At 44.8% G+C, this 19,779-nt stretch overlaps 1 long non-coding RNA gene across 1 annotated transcript in view; it reads right to left on the bottom strand.

Annotated features, from left to right (window-relative positions):
* LOC103161354 overlaps positions 1-3,477 on the bottom strand; it is a 37,048-nt gene extending 33,571 nt beyond the window's left edge. Inside the window, exon 1 of the long non-coding RNA XR_003482723.2 lies at positions 3,191-3,477. This is a non-coding gene — a long non-coding RNA (uncharacterized LOC103161354). The remainder of the gene's footprint in view (positions 1-3,190) is intronic.
* Between the last annotated feature and the right edge of the window lie 16,302 nt (positions 3,478-19,779).

The following is a 19,779-nucleotide window of genomic DNA, read 5'->3' on the forward strand; positions in this document are numbered from 1 at the left end:
CTACACAAAAAGCCTGGAAACAGGTGGCTATTATAAAGGTTTAGTTCTTACTTATGCTAATGGTGCTTCTACCATGAACCAGCCCTGGCTCTGTGCCAGCTGTCCTTTTGCCAGGACCCAAACTGAAGCTGTAAGAGCTGCTGAATCTGACAGGTCACTGGTTATCAGAGAACCCAGAAAAGAAGCAACGGTGTCTCTCAAAAACTTCTACTTGGTAGAGTCAAGTATGGCTTCTCTCATTTTATTAGCCAAAGTAGATCATGTGACCAACCTGGTATTAATGAACAGCAAAAAATAATGGTCTCTTAAGGGGATAGTAAATATTTAACTATAACATACCCCACTGACAGCTCTGACCTGGGATTTTAACCCTATCTGTCTTTGGATCTTAAAATCTTAGCTATGCATATGCATTTTTTAGCCCTACCATCAGGAATTCACACACTGCTAAGCAACTTCTCTTTTTCATTCTGTCTATATTGGTTTTCTTGCTTCATGGTTCTCTTGGTTCATTTAGGCTTAGTGTTGCTTCCAGGTTACAGAGGTTCATATAAATCAGTGCTTCTCAACCTTTCTAATACTGAGACCCCTTAATCTGGTTCCTCATGTTGTGGTGACCCCCAAACAAATAATTATTTTTGTTGCTACTTCCTGACTGTAACTGTGCTACTGTTGTGATCAAAATGTAAGTATTTTTGGAGCTAGGGGCCTGCGAAAGGGGTGGAGACCTACAAGTTGAGAACCACCGATATGGAACAGTCCCATTTTGCCTGATGAGGTTCAACAGGGCTCTCACCCTCACCATGCTCTTCAGCACTCTGGCATTGAGCTTATGTGTGACAATTAGCACAAACATGCCGTGTCGTGGGGTCACTTGTATACATACCTGCTTCCTTCACTCATTGTTGAACATTTTCCAGTTCAAATCCTATCCTATCTATATACAGATAAGGATTTTTCTCTGCCCTGGTCCCTGGTGTATTCATGTAGATAAGACGTTGTCTGTTGACCTTGCAGTTTGTAGTTATCTCCTTTGTCATTTCACTGCCAACACTGGGCCTTTTGTAACATTTACATCAGGTGATCTCTTCAAATCTCACATGCAACTTTTGGCTAAAGGAGTGTTCCAATCTGTCTGCTGACCTAAGGAGGGTGTGGTGGTGCACACCTTTAGTCCCAGTACTCGGGAGGCAGAGGCAGGCAGATCTCTGAGTTTAGAAGCCAGTCTGGTCTACAGAGTGAGTTCTAGGACACTCAGGGCTACACAGAGAAACCCTGTCTTGGAAAAAAAAAAAAAAAAAAGAATGCATCTGCTTTTCTATACTCACTAAAAAGCAACAACAACATGATGAAAAAAGCAAAATAATATTAAGTACTGTCTCCTTATTCCTTAAAGGAAGATTATTGCATAATAAACAAACAGAATCGGACAACCCTTCTGAACCCATGTCATCATGTGTCCCCTCCCCACTGTGACAAAGGCCTCTTTCAGAACAGAACTGTTGAAATAAGGGAGAGGGCTGAAGCCTGGGGTAATGCCATCATGCTCATTATCTGAGAGATGGCATCCAGGTGACAATGACACAGAACACTCTCAGGTTGAAAAACTCCTTTTCGTGTGCTCTGAATTTACTCACTTAAAAACTTTATTTGTATTTATTTTGTGTGTATGTTTGACTCTGTGTGTGTGTGTGTGTGTGTGTGTGTGTATGACTGTGTGTGTGTGTTTGCCTACATGTGCTATACAGGCACTCTGAAGGTGCCTGCAGAGGCCAGAAGAGAGCATCGGACCCCTGGAACTGGAATTCAGGTGGCTGAGAGCCTCTGTGTGGGTGCTGGGAACTGAACCCAATCATCTGCCAGAACAGCCAGTGCCTTCTCTCTAGCCTCCTAGAGTTTGTTTTAAGAGTGCCACCACAGTGGGCAACCCAGGATGTCCATCTTGAAGAAAAACCACCTCCTAAGCAGACTGCTGCAGGTTCTGTGGCACTGGGCTGATCCCCCTGGAAACTGGCACTCTGGTCGTATTAGCACCTTGTCACTAACAGTGGTCGCCAGTGAACTTGGATGGGCTGATGTGTGTGTGGCATTCACAGCTTTTCCCAGGGAGATACCACAGACAAATGTTGCCCCCTCTTTTGTCCCAAAGCCAGCTCTATTCCCAGGAGGAGCTTGGGGAAGTAGGTGAGAGTGAAGCCAAAACCAGGCAAGCAGAACATCTTTCACAAGTGCTGTGTGTGTGTGTGTGTGTGTGTGTGTGTGTGTGTGTGTGTGTGTGTGTGTGTGTGTACTGGTAGACCACTGGGCTCATCTCCACCCCCCAACCCCACCACCTTGGCCCCTTAGTAGCACAGACAGATTTCTGCCCTGCCCCACTGTGCTGTGTAATGAGGCTCTGGCCTCAGTGCAGAGTTTCTTCTGCTGTGGGCACGCAGGCTGGGGTGTGAAACCGGCACTTGGTCTGGCCACAGGAACCGTTATCACTGCTCACCATGCCACTTCCCGTCACATATCCTGTACCAGTGCTGTGTCAAGACCATCTTGCAGTTTTCAAGTGTCTCGGCGTCATTTCCTAAGCCACAACATTTGCTCATGCTGCGAAATGGCCTGCCAAATTTCGCTTGCGTTTATTGGGACCACACACTTCCAGAGAAGGAAGCAAAAACAGTTCTTTTCTCAGGACCAAGAGACAGCCTGTCTTTCCTGTGACGTCCCAGTCAGTGCAAACTAGACCAGGCCTTGCGTGTTTATCTAAGCAGAGATCCGCTAAGCAGCGAGTCAGCAGCAAGAGAAAATCTAATCAAACAACAAATATAGGCCAAGGAGATTTCTTGCGGCGTAAAAGTACTCGACGGTGGGCCTAATGATCTGCGCTGGATCCCCAGAGCCCGTGTGAACGCTAGATAAAATGGTACTCACTTGCAATCCCGGCGCTCCCACCTTGAGCGGAGAGGCAGATAGGGAATGAGGCAGTAGCTCCCTGGACAGCAAGTCTGGAGTCCAGTGAGCAGTATCAGAAAGGAAAGGGGCGACTTCAAAAGGTGAGAGGCAAGGACCTACTCCTGAAAATTGTCCTCTGTCCTCCATGTGTGCACCATGGCTCGCGCATTTCCACCCCCATAAATAAAAAAATAAATAAAACGTCAAATATATCTGCCTGGATATTATATAAGTAGATAAATATTCTCACCCCGTCCTCACACAGTTTTGCTTCAGATGCTCATTCTCTGTGCTGGGGAGGCAGTGGTGGTGCAGGGAGCTGGGCTCTGCACAGGCAGCAGGACCAGCCCCTCGGCTTAGCCTCAGCCCAGCTCCTGGAAATAATGCAGCTGACAAGATTTCGCTTTCCTTTTCAGTCCTGCTTGCTTACATCATCCAACTTGGCTTTGAATGGCCGAGGGAGCCACATTTTCCTAGGCACAAACTCCCAGATTAGCCACCTTGCCAGCCAGCCTGTATTTTCTGAAAGGTAGGTGGCAGGGCTTTGCAGCCAATGGTTGCCAGCATTCAGCAGTTGCTGGAGTCCAGTGGATTTACTGTCACTAAGAGCGGGGATTGTAGACATATAAGAGACGTGGCAATGTGTGACTGTAACTGCATGCCTGGGCAATGACTTGTGTGGTATTAGCCGTACTATGACTTAGGCATACAGTGAGGAAAAAACATTGCATATTCTTTGCTACCTCCCAGGCAGCAAATAGAGAATACAGTCCAATTCAGTGGCTAGCTGATAGAATAATTCCAGCTCAAAGGAAAAATAAAATAAAATAAACAATGAATAGTAACCCTCTGGAAACTTGAGCCATTCCTGTTCATTTTGAGGGAATGCTAGCTACAACTTTGGGGGCTGAGAAATGTGGCATGTCAAGCTGAGTTTAGTTCCACGGTGCTGGACATCAAACATTTATTTTACACTTTTAAAATTATTAGCTAAGCTGTTGCTAAGATGCCACTGTGTCTTGTTTTGTTTTTTTAAGAACTCTAACCAGGAAGGGACTGTAAGAGAAAAGTGACCGAGGAAGGTAAGAGGGCTAATGAAACCCCCTGGAATCACTCGATGCTGGGGGTTTAATTAAGTGGATGTAAAGGCACTGGAGAGCTTCCGACATGTGTAACAGGCAAAGGGTACAAGGCTATGTCAGCTACTGCAATCAAGCTCAAAGAAAAACAGGAGGACCTTAGCCAGGTGTGTAAGAAAGAAAGCATATACAATGCCAGTGAGAGGGGCATAGAGAGAACCCCTGACTTCAATGCCAGAAAGACAATGTTGAGATCTCTCAGAAAGTCTGTGTTCTAAGAGAAAGCATGATGAATTCTACACACACCCATTCCTTCTGTGGTAGTTTGAATGAAAATAGCCCCCATAGTCTCATATGTTTGAATGTTTGGTCCTTGGTTAGTGGATTGTTTGGAAAGGATTAAGAGGTGTGGCCTTGTAGGAGGGGGTGTGGCCTTATTGTTGGAGGTGTGTCTTTGTGGTTTTGAGTCTTCAAAAGCCCACCATGAGGACTAGTCTCTCTCTCTCTGTCTCTGTCTCTCTGTCTCTATCTCTCTCTCTGTCTCTGTCTCTCTCTCTCTCTGTCTGTCTCTCCTCCTTCTCTCCCTCCCTCTCCCTCCCCTTTCCCCTCCCTGCCCTTCCCTCTCTGCTGCCCAGATCAGAATAGAAAGCTACTGCTCCAGCACCTATCTGCATGCCCCATGCTCCCTACCCTGATGATAATGGACTAACCCTCTGAAACTGTTAAGTCTCCAGTTAAATCTCTTTCTTTTATAAGAGTTGCCTTGGTCATGGGATCTCTTCATAGCAATAGAACAGTAGCTAAGAGACCTTTTGAATGAAGTTCAAAGCTCAGGCCATTTTTAGCAAGAGTGAAACTATTCCGTGTGACATTACTTCCTAATGACTAGATACTTGGGGGTCAGGTCTGTGTGACCCTCACTGTCACCCTGACTCTAAAAGTTGTCCTTAGACCTTCACACACATATGGCACACACATGTCTGTCTACCTACCTGCCTACCTACACACACACACACACACACACACACACACACACACACACACACTGGGCTAATATACATATATACACTGGCTATCCAAAGAAGGAGAAAGCACTGGCCATGTTGATCTGGAACCATCTCCTAAGCGTATTAGACAATGAGGAGCCAGAAAAATGGCTCAACAGGTACGAGCACCAAGGCTAATGACTTGAGTTTGATCCTGTGACCTATATGTAGAGTGTGAGAACTAACTCCTCTAACCTCCGCTCTTGTGCTATGGCTTGTACATATGCAGACACACAATAATTTTTGTAATTTATGAGAGATGAGAGGTTGAGAAGACTTGTCAAACAAGCATGAGGACCTGAATTCAGACCTCCATCGCCCATGCAGAAGCTAGGTGGAAAGGTACACAACTGTTATACTAGAGCTGGGGAACTGGGCAGGCAGCTTGCTGGGGTGGCAAGCTAGACTTGCCCAGTTGGTGAGTTCCAGGGCTGGTGAGAGATCCTTTCTCAAAAAGCAAGGTAGAACTCAGTAGAAGAAGATGCCTGCATTCACATGGACAAGTACACCCACAGACACATATACACAGAGATACCATCCATATACATATCCACTCAATGTTACAAAGTGAAATAAGCAAAGAAAACAGTGTCCCACATGCTGCCTTCAGGAAAGATTATGAATGCATGTGTGCAGGTGATAGTTCTAGAAGGATTCACCCTGCCCCATTCTCCATGCTCACAAAAGCTATAGCTGAGGATCCTGAGGGAGGCCTGGGGTCACAAGGAGACAGGAATGTGAGTGAACTTGTTTGTTATATCATAACCAGGTTTCTGTTTCTATTTAAGCATGAAGATTATTTGATGAGCTTTGACAAATGGGTGTTATGCTCTTTAATCCTCTAATTATGTGCATATATTGAAAAACATTACTGAGTTAGAATCTGAAAATTTTGTAGAATAAATTTACATAAAATACTTCCTTTTGTGTGTATGCAATGATGTGTGGTTGCGTGCCCCCCCCCGTTGGGTATGTCTAAGCACTATGTGCATGCTTGGCTTTCGTGGGGACCAGAAGAAGACATCAGGTCCCCTAGAGTTACAGACAGTTATGAGCTGCCATGTGGGTGCTGGGAATTGAACTCAAATCCTCTCTGAAGAGCAACAATCACTCATAACCACTGAGTTATCTCTCCAGCCCCTTCCCTTGGCTTTTGAATAGTAACAGGAGGAGGATGTCAGCCCCCCAGCTGCAGACCTCTAAGCAAGGTGTTCAACAGCTTCACTTTGTTGTCCTTGCTTAGAAGACCAATAGCATTTATTTTAAAGACTAAATTTAACGTATACAGAAACATATAAGCATGTATCAGTATAGGCTTAGCGTGTCATTGGATACAGGTGCCATATGACAAACATGCACTATGGTTGTTGTTCATATCCATAAAAAATGGAGTGACCATTCTGTACCAGCTCAAACATTCTCTGATTAGTAATGGCCTGTGTGGCAGGGAATAGGCTAAATAGCATTGCTTAATAAAGACTGGATTTACACACAGCCCTCCAAGGAAAAGATGAGAATGCACTACACATACGTGGACATTAGTCACTAAATGTGCTTATAGGAAACTCCCAATCCCCGTCTTGAATACCAGAGAAGAATCCACAAGCACAACCGAGTGAGGGCAGTATTTGACACTGCACCTACAGCAGGACCCACACCTTTTGGAGACCCTGACTGTCCTCACCGTAGGCAGGGTAATTCCTACACCAGTGAATCATAGCCTTCCAAGGTGCTCATCCATCTAATAGAAATTCAATTTAGAGGATTCTGCCAGACAGAATTAAATATATTGGTTTGAAAAATTACAGGGAACCTATGTTTATAGCAGTTCCATTTTGATTGAATCAATTTTCCAAGCATTTCTCTTTTAAGAGTCCTCAAGGTCCATCGATTGCAGTGGTTGTTTATGTCATCGGTTCTCAACCTGGAGGCTGCAACCATTTGGGGGGTCGGAAGGACCCTTCCACAGGGGTTTCCTAAGGTCATCTTCATATCAGATATTTATGTTACAATTCTTTCTCTGTAGCCCTGGCTGTCGTGGAACTCATTTTGTATATCAGGCTGGCCTCAAACTCACAGAGATCTGTTGGCCACTGCCTCCCTAGTGCTGGCCTAGCTTGCATTACAATTCTTAACAGTAGCAAATTTGCAGTTATGAAGCAGCAACAAAAATAATTTTATGGCTGGTGGTCACCACAACATGAGGAACTGTATTTATGGGTCAAAGGAGTACATAGTTTGAAAACCACTGATCTGTGGTGTGTGCCTCCCAGATCAACTTCACGTTACAAGGAAGTGCAAAAAAGGAGCCCAGAATGTTTTATATAGGGCCATCAATACCTGTCCATGGTGAATGAGGTAGAAGAAAAGGCATGAAATATCACTTACCACAAATATTTCCACAAGCAATGATTCCCTCCCATAAACTGAATTAATTATTCATCAGTGGATTCTAGGGAGGTCAAACCACAGTGGAAGGGCTCTGATGAGACGACACCAACGAGAGGACAGCAAACACTCCATGAGGAGACCCAAGCAAGATCAAGTTCTGATTGCTGATCTTACACCAGTGTGTCCTTCCAGGCTTTGCAAGAGGCAGGGTGTGCATACCATATCTTTGTTTGGTCAAGAAATGCTAGCAGGTGTGTTCTATACACGATGGAATTAAGAGGCAGAAAAATCCCTGTATTGTACTGACTCCTGTATCAATGGCCTTTTTATAACCATGATGAAATGCAAAAATCAACCGAGGAAAATTTCATTGTTTGTTTATGGTTTCAGAGGGTTCAGCCCATGATGGTGTGACCCCATGTGTTTGAGACTGTGTGTGATAGAAGAGAGTATGTATCTCATGGTGGACAGGGAACAGAGGGGATACAGGAAGAGGCCAGGGAAACCTATACCCCCAAGAACATGCCCTATGGTGACCCACTTCCTCCGGGTAGGCCCCACCTCCTAAACTTTCTACAACCTCCAAAAATAATGCCACCTTCTCGATATTTAAAATTTCACACAAGTCTGTAAGGAGTAATGATCTGTTAAGTTTAAATAAAAGGGAGACAGAAAATGATAGCATGAAACATGTCTTTCCCAACCATTATCTTCGGAGACAGGCCCTTGGCATAAATCAAATCATTTAGTGAATATTGACATAAAAATTACAGCTGCCTAGGATTATTCTCCACCTTAAAAGGTCTAACTGGGCAAGTATATCAGAACAGATCTAAGTATGAATGTATAGTAATTTTTTTAAAAAAATTCAGATAGGACAAAGGGAATTTTCCATTCATATTTGAAGAAATCGTTGTGTGTGTGTGTATGCATATTTATGGATAAGTGTGTCCATGTGTAAGTGCAGGTGCACACATGCCATCTTGCACATGGGGAAGCCAGAGACAGCCTGAGGTGCTGTTGCTCATCTTCCTTGTTTGAGAGGCGTCTCTTGTTCACTAATGCGTGAGCCTGGCTAGCTGGCTCCACTTCCCATCTCCCGGTAAGATCACCAGAGAACAGTCCTGTGCTACTGTGTCCAGATTTACATGGCTCTGGGAACTGAAGGCACTTTGTCACTGAGCCACCCATCCCTCCAACCCCACAGATTCAGTTTGGAAAGAACTGTTCACTCTTGAGGCTAGGTATAGCTCAATGATAGACTGCTTTCTAGAATGTGCAAGGCCCTGTATTCTCACTATCCAACCTTGAAACCAGCACCACCACCACCCCCCTCTCTCTCTCTCTCTCTCACACACACACACACCAACACCAACAACAACGAACAAACAGCAACAGCAAAAGAAAATTCTCACAACTCAATACGAAAAAGACAAGGGGTCCATTTTATAAACAAGCAAAGGGCCACTCTCTAACCCCAGCACTTGGGAGGCAGAGGCAGGCAGGTTTTTGTTGAGTTCAAATCCAGCCTGGTCTGCATTGTAAGTTCCAGGCCAGGCAGGGCTACATAGTGACAGCCTCTCTTTAAGGGAGGGAGAGGGAGGGGAAAGGAAGGGAGAGAAAAGACGAAAAGGAGGGAGGAACAGAGTGAGGGAGAGGAGGGAGGAGAGAGAGAGAGAGAGAGAGAGAGAGAGAGAGAGAGAGAGAGAGAGAGAGAGAGAGAGAGAGAGAAAGAGAGAGAAAGAGAGAGAAGAGAGAGAGAAAGAGAGAGAGAGAGAGAGAGAGAAGAGAGAAAGAAAGAGAGAGAGAGAGAGAGAGAGAGAGAGAGAGAGAGAGAGAGAGCACTTTATCTCTAAATAAAATACACAAACGGCCACTGGACCCCTGAAAATATGCTTCATATTTTTAGTCGTTAGGGAAATGAAAACTTAAACCACAATGTGATATCATTTCACATGCACTTAGAAAGACTGCAGTAAAAAAGCATGTGTCGGGCTCGAGAGATGGCTCAGAGGTTAACAGCACTGGCTGCTCTTCCAGAGGTTCTGAGTTCAATTCCCAGCAACCACAAGGTGGCTCACAACCATCTATAATGACATCTGGTGTCCTCTTCTGGTGTGCAGGTATACATTCAGGCAGACAACTGTATACATAATAAATAAAAGTTAAAAAAAAAAAAAGCATGTGTCGTGGCAAAGCCAATCTGGCAGTCCCTCAGAAACCGAGCCGAGAGTTGCCACTTGAATGAATAATTCCACTCCTATGTATATTCCCCAAAGATGTGAAATACATGTCCACAAACCCACCAATTAACGTTCATGGTGGTATTACTCAAACAGCTAAAAAGTAGAAATACCTCAAATGTTATGAACTGATGAATGAATATAAAACATTTATATAAAAATATAAACCATTCAGGTATGAGAAGGAATGATGTAGGATACATGCTATGTTGTGGTTTGAACCTGAAATGTCCCCATAGACTCACCTATTTGCAGACTTGGTCCTTAGTTGGTGATGCTGTTTGGGAAAGTTAAAGAACCTTTGGGAGGTCAAGCCTCACTGTGGAAGTTGGTCATTGGGGTCATGTGACCAACCAGACCCCTGCTCTTGTTAGCTGTGTTCCCTGTATGCAGCTATGTGGTCCCTTCCACGATTGACTGTGTACCTCTGGAACTGTAAATAAAAAGGAACTCTTTCTTCATTATGTTGCTTTACTCAGGTTATTTTATCACTGCAATGAGAATATAATTAACTTGTTGCAACATAGATGAATCTTGAAAACATGCCAGATGAAACAAGCCAGTTACAAAAAAAAAAAAAAATCCCTCTATTGTATGATTCTATTTCTATTTCTTGTCTCTTTTTGTTTTTGTTTTCGGAGGGTATTTTATTGTTGGGTTCTTTGTTGTTTGGTTGGTTTGGGAGGGTGTTTTGTTTGTTTGAAACAGTCTCACTATATAGGTCTGGCTGCCTTGGAGCTGCCTGTGCAGGCCGGAATGCCACAAACTCAGAGATCTGCCTGCCTCTCCAATGCTGGGATCCAAAGGTGAGCACCACCACACCCTGCTGGTGTGATTCTGTTCTCTGAAATAACCAGATTCATCTCTCAGGACTGAGGACAAAATCGGCAGCTGTCTTTGGATGGGGTTCTTGAAAAGATGTGGAGTGTCTTCTAAGTATGGGTTTCTTTAGGGCTTGTGAAAATATTCTTGTTGATTATACCGATTGAGGCACAATTCTAAACATACTGATACCACTGAAATGCATATATAGATGGGTAAACTGTATGCAAGTTATATCCCAATAAAGATGTTTCAGTCATTTTAAAAAGATGTATTATTTACTTTGTGTTTGCATGTGCTCACAGAGGCTAGAAGAGGCCATCAGATCCCCTGAAGTTACGGGTGACTATGAGGGGCCAGACGCAGGCGCTGGCTCTCAAACTTCCGTACCCTGTAAAGTCAGCAAGAACTCCGGACTTACAGTTTCTATTGCTTCGTAGAGACACCATGACCATGGCAACACTTATAAAGGAAAACATTTAGTTGGGCTGGCTTACAGCTTCAGAGGTTTAGTCCTTTCTCATCATGGTGGGACATGGCATTGGGCAGGCAGATATGGTTCTGGAGAAGGAGCTGAGAGTTCTAATCTTGATCCTTAGGCAACAAGAAGTGAACTGCGACACTGGGCATAGCTTGACATAGGAGACCTCAAAGCCTGCCCCCAAAGCGAAGCACTTCCTCCATCAAGGCCATACTTCCTGATAGGACCTTTGAAAGCCGTTTTCTTTCAAATCACCACAATTAAGCTAAGTCATCACTCCAGCTCCAGTAAAGTTCTTTTTAAAGCAATGGAGAACTAAAATAGTGAACACACAGACAAATCTAAATAAGCATTGGCTGCATGAAACGGAAATAACAACAATGCTAACGGAGATCAGGACACAGGGAAACTCCTATGTGCAGCAAAAGGTGGTTTGCAATGAGACATTCTCAGTGCCTTGTTCTGTTTGCAAGGAAAAGAAGGACATTATTTAACTATGAGATTGTTGAACACTAAGCTTAGCAAATCTAAAAAATAAGTATAAGAACAAATACAATTATTGATCAGATTCATCAGATTCACAGAAAGCAGAAAAGGAAAAAAAAGTTAATAGAAAGTACAAACCCAGATTAAAGAATAAATCCATCACAGTACCAAAATTACAGTAATTTAGACAGCCTAAATTAAAGCCTGTGGTGCAGATTTAAATCCATTAAAAGACTGCTTTAATTTAAGTTAAACCAAGCTATATGCTGTTTTTATTGCCCTTTCTGTTTGCTATTGGGAATTAGAATAAAATTGTGTTCAAATCTTTTCCCTTGTTATACATGTGACTTTAAATGAGGCACTCTTAGCATCTCACCATTGAAGACGTTTTAGGGTCAGATCAAGAAAACAGCCCTGCACTTCTACTTCTTCCAGAGTGAATGGAGTGCTACAGGGAGTGACTGTCAGCCTTGAATTCTGCACACAGTGGAATAAGGTTTAAGAGTGAGGGTGAGATTTAAAAGCGATGACATTTACAGCACTCTCTTTTAAAAAACTATAAAGTACATAGGAATAAAAATCTAACAGGAGATGGAAAAAAACTTTTATGGAGAAAGCTCCTAAACTCCTCTGAAAGATATAAAGAAAACCTACATAAATGGAGAGATATATTCTGTTCATGTGAAGAAAAAGAACTGGATGAGAATGCCCATTTTCCTCAGTGTCCACTACAAATTTAATACATTTTGCTCAAAAATCTCTGAGGAATTTCTTCACTGACTTTAATAAGATCAGAAAATTCATTCAGAAGAACAATAGGCCCTAGAGTAGCCAAAGCAATTCTGAAACGATGCACAGAAAAGAATTTACCCTGACAGATATTAAAAGTTACAGCAAAGCTGCAGCTGTTGATGTGCTTTGATAGCAGGTTTGGGTGAAAAGAATCATGGGACATTTTCTGGGGAAAAATGTAGAAATGCTCACTTAGAAATTAGAACTTGGAATGTGACAGGCCACATTTCCAATCATCAGAGAAAGGAAGGCTATCCAGTCAACAGCATTGGGTTTTGACTAATAGTATTTTTCTAATAGTATCTTTGACTAGTTGCTTTGAGGGTCTAGGGATGGAAGCCAAGACCTCAAGCTTGCCAGATAAGTGTTAAACCACTAAGCTACACCTCTAGCCCCCTGGACTAAGCACAGTTCTAAAGACAAAAAATTGGATTCATGAGTCACTGTGCTACTTAGGTTTTGTAGAATTGACACAAACTAGAGTCAGCTGGGAAGAGGATGCCTCAGTTGAGAAAATGTCCACACCAGATTGGCCTGGGGCAAGTCTGTGGGGGCACATTCTTAATTAATGATTGAAATGGGAGAACCCAGCCCATGATGGTCCTACCATCCCTGGTCAGGTGGTACTAGGTTGTATAAGAAAGCAGGATGAGGAGCTATAGAGATGGCTCAACAGTTAAGAGTGCTTTTTCTTCTTGCAGAAGACCTAGGTTTGATTCCCAACACCCACAAGGTGGCTCACAACCATCTGTAACTCCAGTTCCAGGGGGTCTGATGCCTCTTCTTCCCTCTACGGGTACAAGAATAGGAATGAAAAAGTGTGACAATCCCAAGAATTAACGGCAATGGAGAGAAACAGGGACACGTGGAAGCTCATGGCTGACCAATTCCACTTCCATGTTGTTGTATTTTAAAAAATCGGCTCAAGCCAGGCGTTGGTGGTGCATGCCTTTAATCCCAACACTCAGGAGGCAGAGGCAGGAGGATCTCTGTGAGTTCGAGGCCATCCTGGTCTCCAGAGAAAGTGCCAGGATAGGCTCCAAAGCTACACAGAGAAACCCTTTCTCGAAAAAACAAAAACAAAACAAAACAAAAATCGGCTCAAGAGAGAAAGATGCCATTGACAGAATTCAAGCAGAGGGTTTTTTTAGTAATGGAAAATGGTCATAAAAAGGGGAAGGGGGAGGTGGGAGACCAGCCTCTGGAGACAGGAGCAGCAGGAAAGAGGAGAGAGAGGCAGAGAGGAAAGAGAGGCGGGGGTGGGGTGGATGGGAGGTGGGGAGGGCCCTTTTAAATGGGAACATAATGGTGCTCTTAGTGGCTGCAGCTGAGGATGTATCCTGTCAGAACCCCAAGGACAGGCCAGTACAGATGCCTGAACACTAACACATGTGTCCAAAGATATGGACACTGGAAAGAATGTTCTTTTCAATACTCTGTGTAATTGCTCAGAGCCAAAGCAAGTCACCTGACCCACAAGAGTGAGAGGGGGAGATATAGTTCAACACTGTGTAATCATTAAAATGGTGAGTTGGATCAATAGTGAGTTGGATTTACCAAATGGGTAAATCCAATGTGCATAACAAGCTAAAGCAAAGTGAAGCAAAGTAAAATATGATTTATATAAAATTTAAAGTTCACAAGTTAATAGCACATATTATTTATCAGTACACAATAGAGATATCTCATCTTCCTGGTCATGATGCACACCCATGAAAACGAGTGTCCAACTGTCCTAATACTGCACCCTCTAGAGAGCCCCTTGAACTTACATGTTGCAAGAGCTTATTTATGTCCTTATTTATTGCAAGTAGGATTTGAACTAAGAGCCTCGGGCATGCTGTGTAATTGGTTTTTCTCTGAGTTGCACCCCAGCACCACACTTAGGAACAACTGAGGCCCTATTGTGCAACTGGACACAATTTTTGTATAAAGAACTCTGAAGGGCTTCCAGAAGTCCCTGGTGTTACTTGTTAGTCTCTTCCCCTAAGCAATTGGTGATGACTCTCAACAGTAGGGCTCCAGGGAGGGCTCTGGGCATGGCTTTGGGCAAGGCTCTGGGCAGGACTCTGGGGAGGACTCTGGGCAAGGCTCTGGCCAGCTCCTGTCATCTTTTGCAGGATACCTAACCTGACTTATACCAGATAAGCCCCTTTCTGCTTCCAGGGGACACATTCTCAGGTTTCTCTTGGTGCTCACAAGAACTGTAAGCCTGGTACCCCAAGTTATATCTGCTGTCTTCTATAGAAGGCTTTAGAGCCAAGCTCTGCCTGGAGCTTGGTGCTCTGAGCAGGGCCTGGGCCTGTGTGAGTATGTTTGTGGGCTGTTTCCCTGCGTCACGTGAACTTTGCTCTGTTTACTGTTACCTCTGTCCCTTGGCTTGGAGGAACAGACTCAACATCCTCCCTGAATTTTCCCACCACAACTAATATGCACATATACACAGGAACTCGTGTACCCACTCACACAGATCAGTGCACACAAAGAAACACTAGAACCAACCACGCCCTAATCCAAATATCTGGATACCCCCCTCTTCTTCCCTGCAACAAGAGTCAGACTGCTTAATTGTTCAAAACCCAATGTCGTGTAGATATTGTGGGAGCAGATCTGATCTCATAATGGAAGAGAGTGGAAATCGTAGAGTGCTCTGTACACAAACACAGTGATCTCAAATGACAAAGGACAATGGTTTGGCCCCATTAGAGCCACCGTGACACAACTGCCCTCCATCTACCCCACTCAGTGACTTTTCCCTTCATTTTAGGAGCAGAGCGGATGCCGTTGCACAGTCAGGCCACCAGTTCACTGGCTCTACTGGGTGAGGCTCCTCTCTACTTTTATGACACTTTACTTCCATCCGTCCGTCTGTCCATCCCGACACACCCTCACATTTGCCACCACCCTCACACCCTAGCACTCCAGAGTCACGGGTTTGATATCTGTCTGGTTGTCAGCTCTCCTGCGGCTTCCCTACTGGGATGGAGCCACAAGACGTTTGTCTCATTACCCTAATTCATTTCTACAAGCAGCTGCCAAAGTCTAGGTGCTGTGCTGGATCGGGGTTCCAGGTGGCGCCTCTCAGACGACAGATGTGAACATCTGTGATCTGTGGTAGGGGATGTCCATTGAGTTTGCTTTTTTTTTTTTTTTTTTTCAGTCCTGGGGATTAAACTGGAGGTTTTGAGTATCCAGGCAAGTGCTCTGCTCGATGAGCTGGACCCCACCACATGTCTGTTGGCTGAATCTGGACGGTGCATCCAAAGATGACATGCTTGTGTGAAAACTACTTTTACAAATTAGGAAAAAAATGTTTGCTTGTCTTGAATCATGAGATTTTCATTTGTTTTAGGTTTTGGGCTTTTGGGTTTTTTTGTTTTTTGTTTGTTTTGTTTTGTTTATCTGTGAGCAGAAAGCCTTTAACTAACCATTCCTGGAAGACCTTCCACAGCTCCTAGAAGCCACGTGCAGACTTCCCTGGAACCTGGCCCATAGGTGGCAGTCTCCCTTCATCGTTCCTGGTTCCTGGTTCCTGGTTCCTGGTTCCTGGATCGCAGCCCTCAGAAGCGCTGTAGGTGACACTTATTTCTTTAGTGTTGCTTAATATTAAATGTTTCCTCCCCCCAAGGGGGGAGGAGAGGAGGGGACACAGAGACTGAGGTAGAACAAGTGACAAAAGAGACATCACCTGGGACTGTTCAAAGCCAGAAGCTGGGGCTATGCCTGCTCCCCACATGCTGCCCTGGAGTCCCTCTTGCAGAATTGCTAAATAGCAGAGTGTTTCTCATTATAAATAAAAATAAAGTTCCTGCAAATCATCCTGTTTGTAAAAAGGCATTCATGTTGGTGCAAGCCTTTGTCCCTGTTTGGTCCTGTCTCCATTCTTTGCCAACACATTCCCTCAGAATTTGCAGAGGGGCCTTGTCTCCCAAGGCCCTACCGTCACCCAGCCTCCACAGCAGCTACTCAAGATTGAGACAGATGCAGGCAGAGGTGCGAGTGTGCATCTCTCCCTCCTGCTTCCTCCCCTGCAGAGAGTTCTAGATTGGAGTGCCAAAGGGAAACAGATGAAGAAACCACCTCTGCTTTTCCTCCAACCCACTCACTGGCATCTGGAAGGGAGGGTAAGTGGGTGCTAACCTCCTGGCCCTTGGGGCAAACCTGCCCAGTGGGTTTCTCAGCCACCAGCATTGCAGGTCTAGCCCCAGCTGTTAGTGGAGCCAAAGGGAGATTAAATCATTAGTGAGCATCAAATGCCTCAAGAGTGTGCTTGTCTGAGGAGCTCACGCAAGGCTTCCTCAGTATTTATAAAAACAGACTCAGCAGAAGAGGACCCGGGCTGGGCACCTCAAGTCCTTCACCCGAATTAGAAAACAGAATGCCCTCTGAATCCTACCAGCACCCGGGTTCTGAAAAGGGTGCTGGCAAAGGAAGGACAGCCTGGTCTGTTTCAATGGGTGCTCTTTGGCCAACAAGTAGGGCCCCAGTTAGATCTCTGCCCCCACCCCCACCACACCTTACCCCACCAGTCTGACTTGGAGTGCCATCCAGGCTTTGGGACAAATGAGATGCACACTGCACTGAGTGTTCCAATAAGGATTCTGGAATCACAGATGACTGGTGGCCAGCCTGCTCCAAATTTATATTCCTCCAAAGAATGAAAACTGAGGGAGTGCGAAAGAGAGACACAGACTGAGAGAAGACTTAACAGCCACCCCACCCAGCCTAGGGCATTCTGGTGGGAACTCAAACGGCCATCTCTTATACAAGTGGTCCCCCCTGACACATGGGCAGGGAGTTTTCTTGGGAACCCTCTTACTTCCTGTCCCATCTGCCTGACCACTTTTTATCACACTTGAACTCACTGAGTGAGCTTCTGAGAGACCAAAGCTGACCTCAGGGAGACAGTCTGTCCTGACCAGATGGTACAGTCTGTCCCACCTGGTAGCTCAAGGACACTGAGGTGAGCCAACTGCTGGGCAATGTGGCCTCAGGGCAGCCGCCTCCAAGGGAGCTGAGATGACCTCACTTTCAGCTCTGCCTAGGTGCAAAGTAGATCTGGTCATTGCTGAGACCAGGGAGGTCCATGCTTCAGTGGCCATGGTAACATATGTCAGAGGAAATCATCAAGGCACCAACACCACAGAGTGCTGTAGATGGCAGTTAAAACAGGTGAACAGCAGATTCAACTGAATCGCTGTCTCCATCAAGCCTTCTACAACTACAATTCCATGTTTTATCCCAGATTTAATCCAAGGTGAAAGAACATGCTGGCTCTTCAGGTCCTTTCCTTTGATAGGGAATCTCCAAGAAAAAACAAAAACAAAACCTACTTAAAAGCATCAACAACTCAAAATCTAGAACCAAGCCTTAGGGTGGCGTCTGAACTGCAGGGACAGGAGTTGTCCCATGAGTCTCCTCCCACTCCTTAAGGACCAGGTGTTCTGTGTCTTCATGGTCTCCACTACCTGTCCATTTACTGCCATCCCATTTAGTCGTCAAATCTTCCATCTCACCTCCTTCACAAGCCAGACCCTCTGGGGAAAGTTTCTCGGGCCTCTCAGTGCTCCGTGGCTCTAGGCAGCCCAGGTTTCAGTGACTGTGTCTGAGCCTGTCTGTCTTCCCTGCTCCTTTTTGAGGGTGCCAGCATTTGCTCTATCTCCTAGCAACATCCCAGCCTCCTCTACTTACCTCGCCACAAGCATCCTCCACAGTTCCTTCAAAGCACAGAAGATGGCTTCCAGTGAGTAAGGGCCAACAATTGTTGCAAGGATTGGAATTCAAACCATGTTAGCTTAATCTAATAAACAGGAATGCCATGTCCAGCCCAAGGCTCTTGAGGCACCCCTGGCAAGCCAGTCACTTAGGACTAGAAACAACTTTGCTAATAAAGAAAGGGACAAAGAATGCTCTGCTTTTCTGGAGTTCAAAGACTTGTGTGCAACAACAAGGAAATGCCAATGCCAGCAAATTACTTTAGCAAATTAGAAGAAAGTCATCGGTCATCTTCTCCAGCTGCAGTGACAGTAGGATCCATGCAAATGGGCACAGAGCTTCCGAAAGCTGTTTCACGACTTATGTGAGAGCCTTCAAATGTGAGATGACAATGGTGGCTCACTTTGACTTTATAAGGGTATAAAATTTTCAAAAGACAGGGGAAATTGCAAGGGGAACTTAACCCCAGCTACCTGAGTGACAATGACTTTGTGTTTGTTCTTTCCATTTTTCTGGGTTGAATGACTGTTTTGCTCATATTTGTTTCCAGCATTTCACTTCTTTTAGGGAGTCCCCAACCCCACAGACTGGTGGATTCCTGATGTCTACACTCTCTCTCTAGAGCATTTGGTGGGGTCTTTTGATCTGTGTCTGTCTGCTCAGGAGATGACCCAGCCACATCAGTTTCACTCACATCTGGGTCTCCAGGATATAGCTTGGTGCACAGTATTTAGTAAATACTGTTGGCTGGACGAGTGCGCAGGTGAATAAAGAAAAGAAGTTGCCAAAAGCAGGGAGGTTATGTTCACTGTAACGACAAGTTCAAGGTAAGTGCCACCCAGGTGTGGCATCTGCCAGTGTCAGTGGAGGGTGCTTAGAGCAGAGTCTATGGGGCCAGCCTTACACTGTGCAGCAGGAGGAGTACTGCCTGAGGCCCGACTGCTAGGCTCACAGTCCATAGGAATTCATCTCCTGCCCTGCACTCAGAATCCACATGGATTTGTCTTCCATGCTGAGGTTGCACTTGGGGGCAGGCTGCCCTCAGCCAGGCATTAACAGTGGTAGGCATACAAAACACCACCCATTCCCAGAAGTGGAACTTCCTTCCTTGCTAGGCATGGTGGCTGCACATGCTTTTAATTCCAGCACTTAGAAGGTATAAAAAGGAGGATCTTTGTGAGTTCGAGACCAGCCTGGTCCATGTAGCAAGTTCCAGGCCTTTCAGGGCTACAAAGTAAGAATACACACACACACACACACACACACACACCACACACACACAACACACACACACAATATATACACACATATATATAATATGTGTATATATATATATATATACACATGCACAGTATATACATGTATATATGTGGATATATATTCACATATGCATGTATGTGAATATGTATGTATGTGCATACATGGATATATACATATATTTTACACACACACATGCACACACACACATTCCTTCTTGACTGATTGTGTTGGCACACTCTTATAATCCTAACACCGAGAAAAGGAATTTGTTTTCCCCCTTTGGCAGTCTGGCTCTGTGACCCTATTGCATGTCATACCTCCTTTTATGTTGCTCTGTGGCTAAGACACCAGTATGAAGACACTGACTGTGGTGGTTTGAATGAAAATGGTCCCCATAGACTCACAGGGAGTGGCACTATTAGGAGGTGTGGCCTTGCTTGAGTGGGTGTGGCATTGTTGGAGGAAGTCACTTGAGGTGGTGGTTGAGGTCTCAGATGCTCAAACCATGTCCAGTGTGGCATTCT

The sequence above is a fragment of the Cricetulus griseus genome, chromosome 2 (genome assembly GCF_003668045.3).
Source record: "Cricetulus griseus strain 17A/GY chromosome 2, alternate assembly CriGri-PICRH-1.0, whole genome shotgun sequence".
NCBI classification, from domain to species: domain Eukaryota; kingdom Metazoa; phylum Chordata; class Mammalia; order Rodentia; family Cricetidae; genus Cricetulus; species Cricetulus griseus.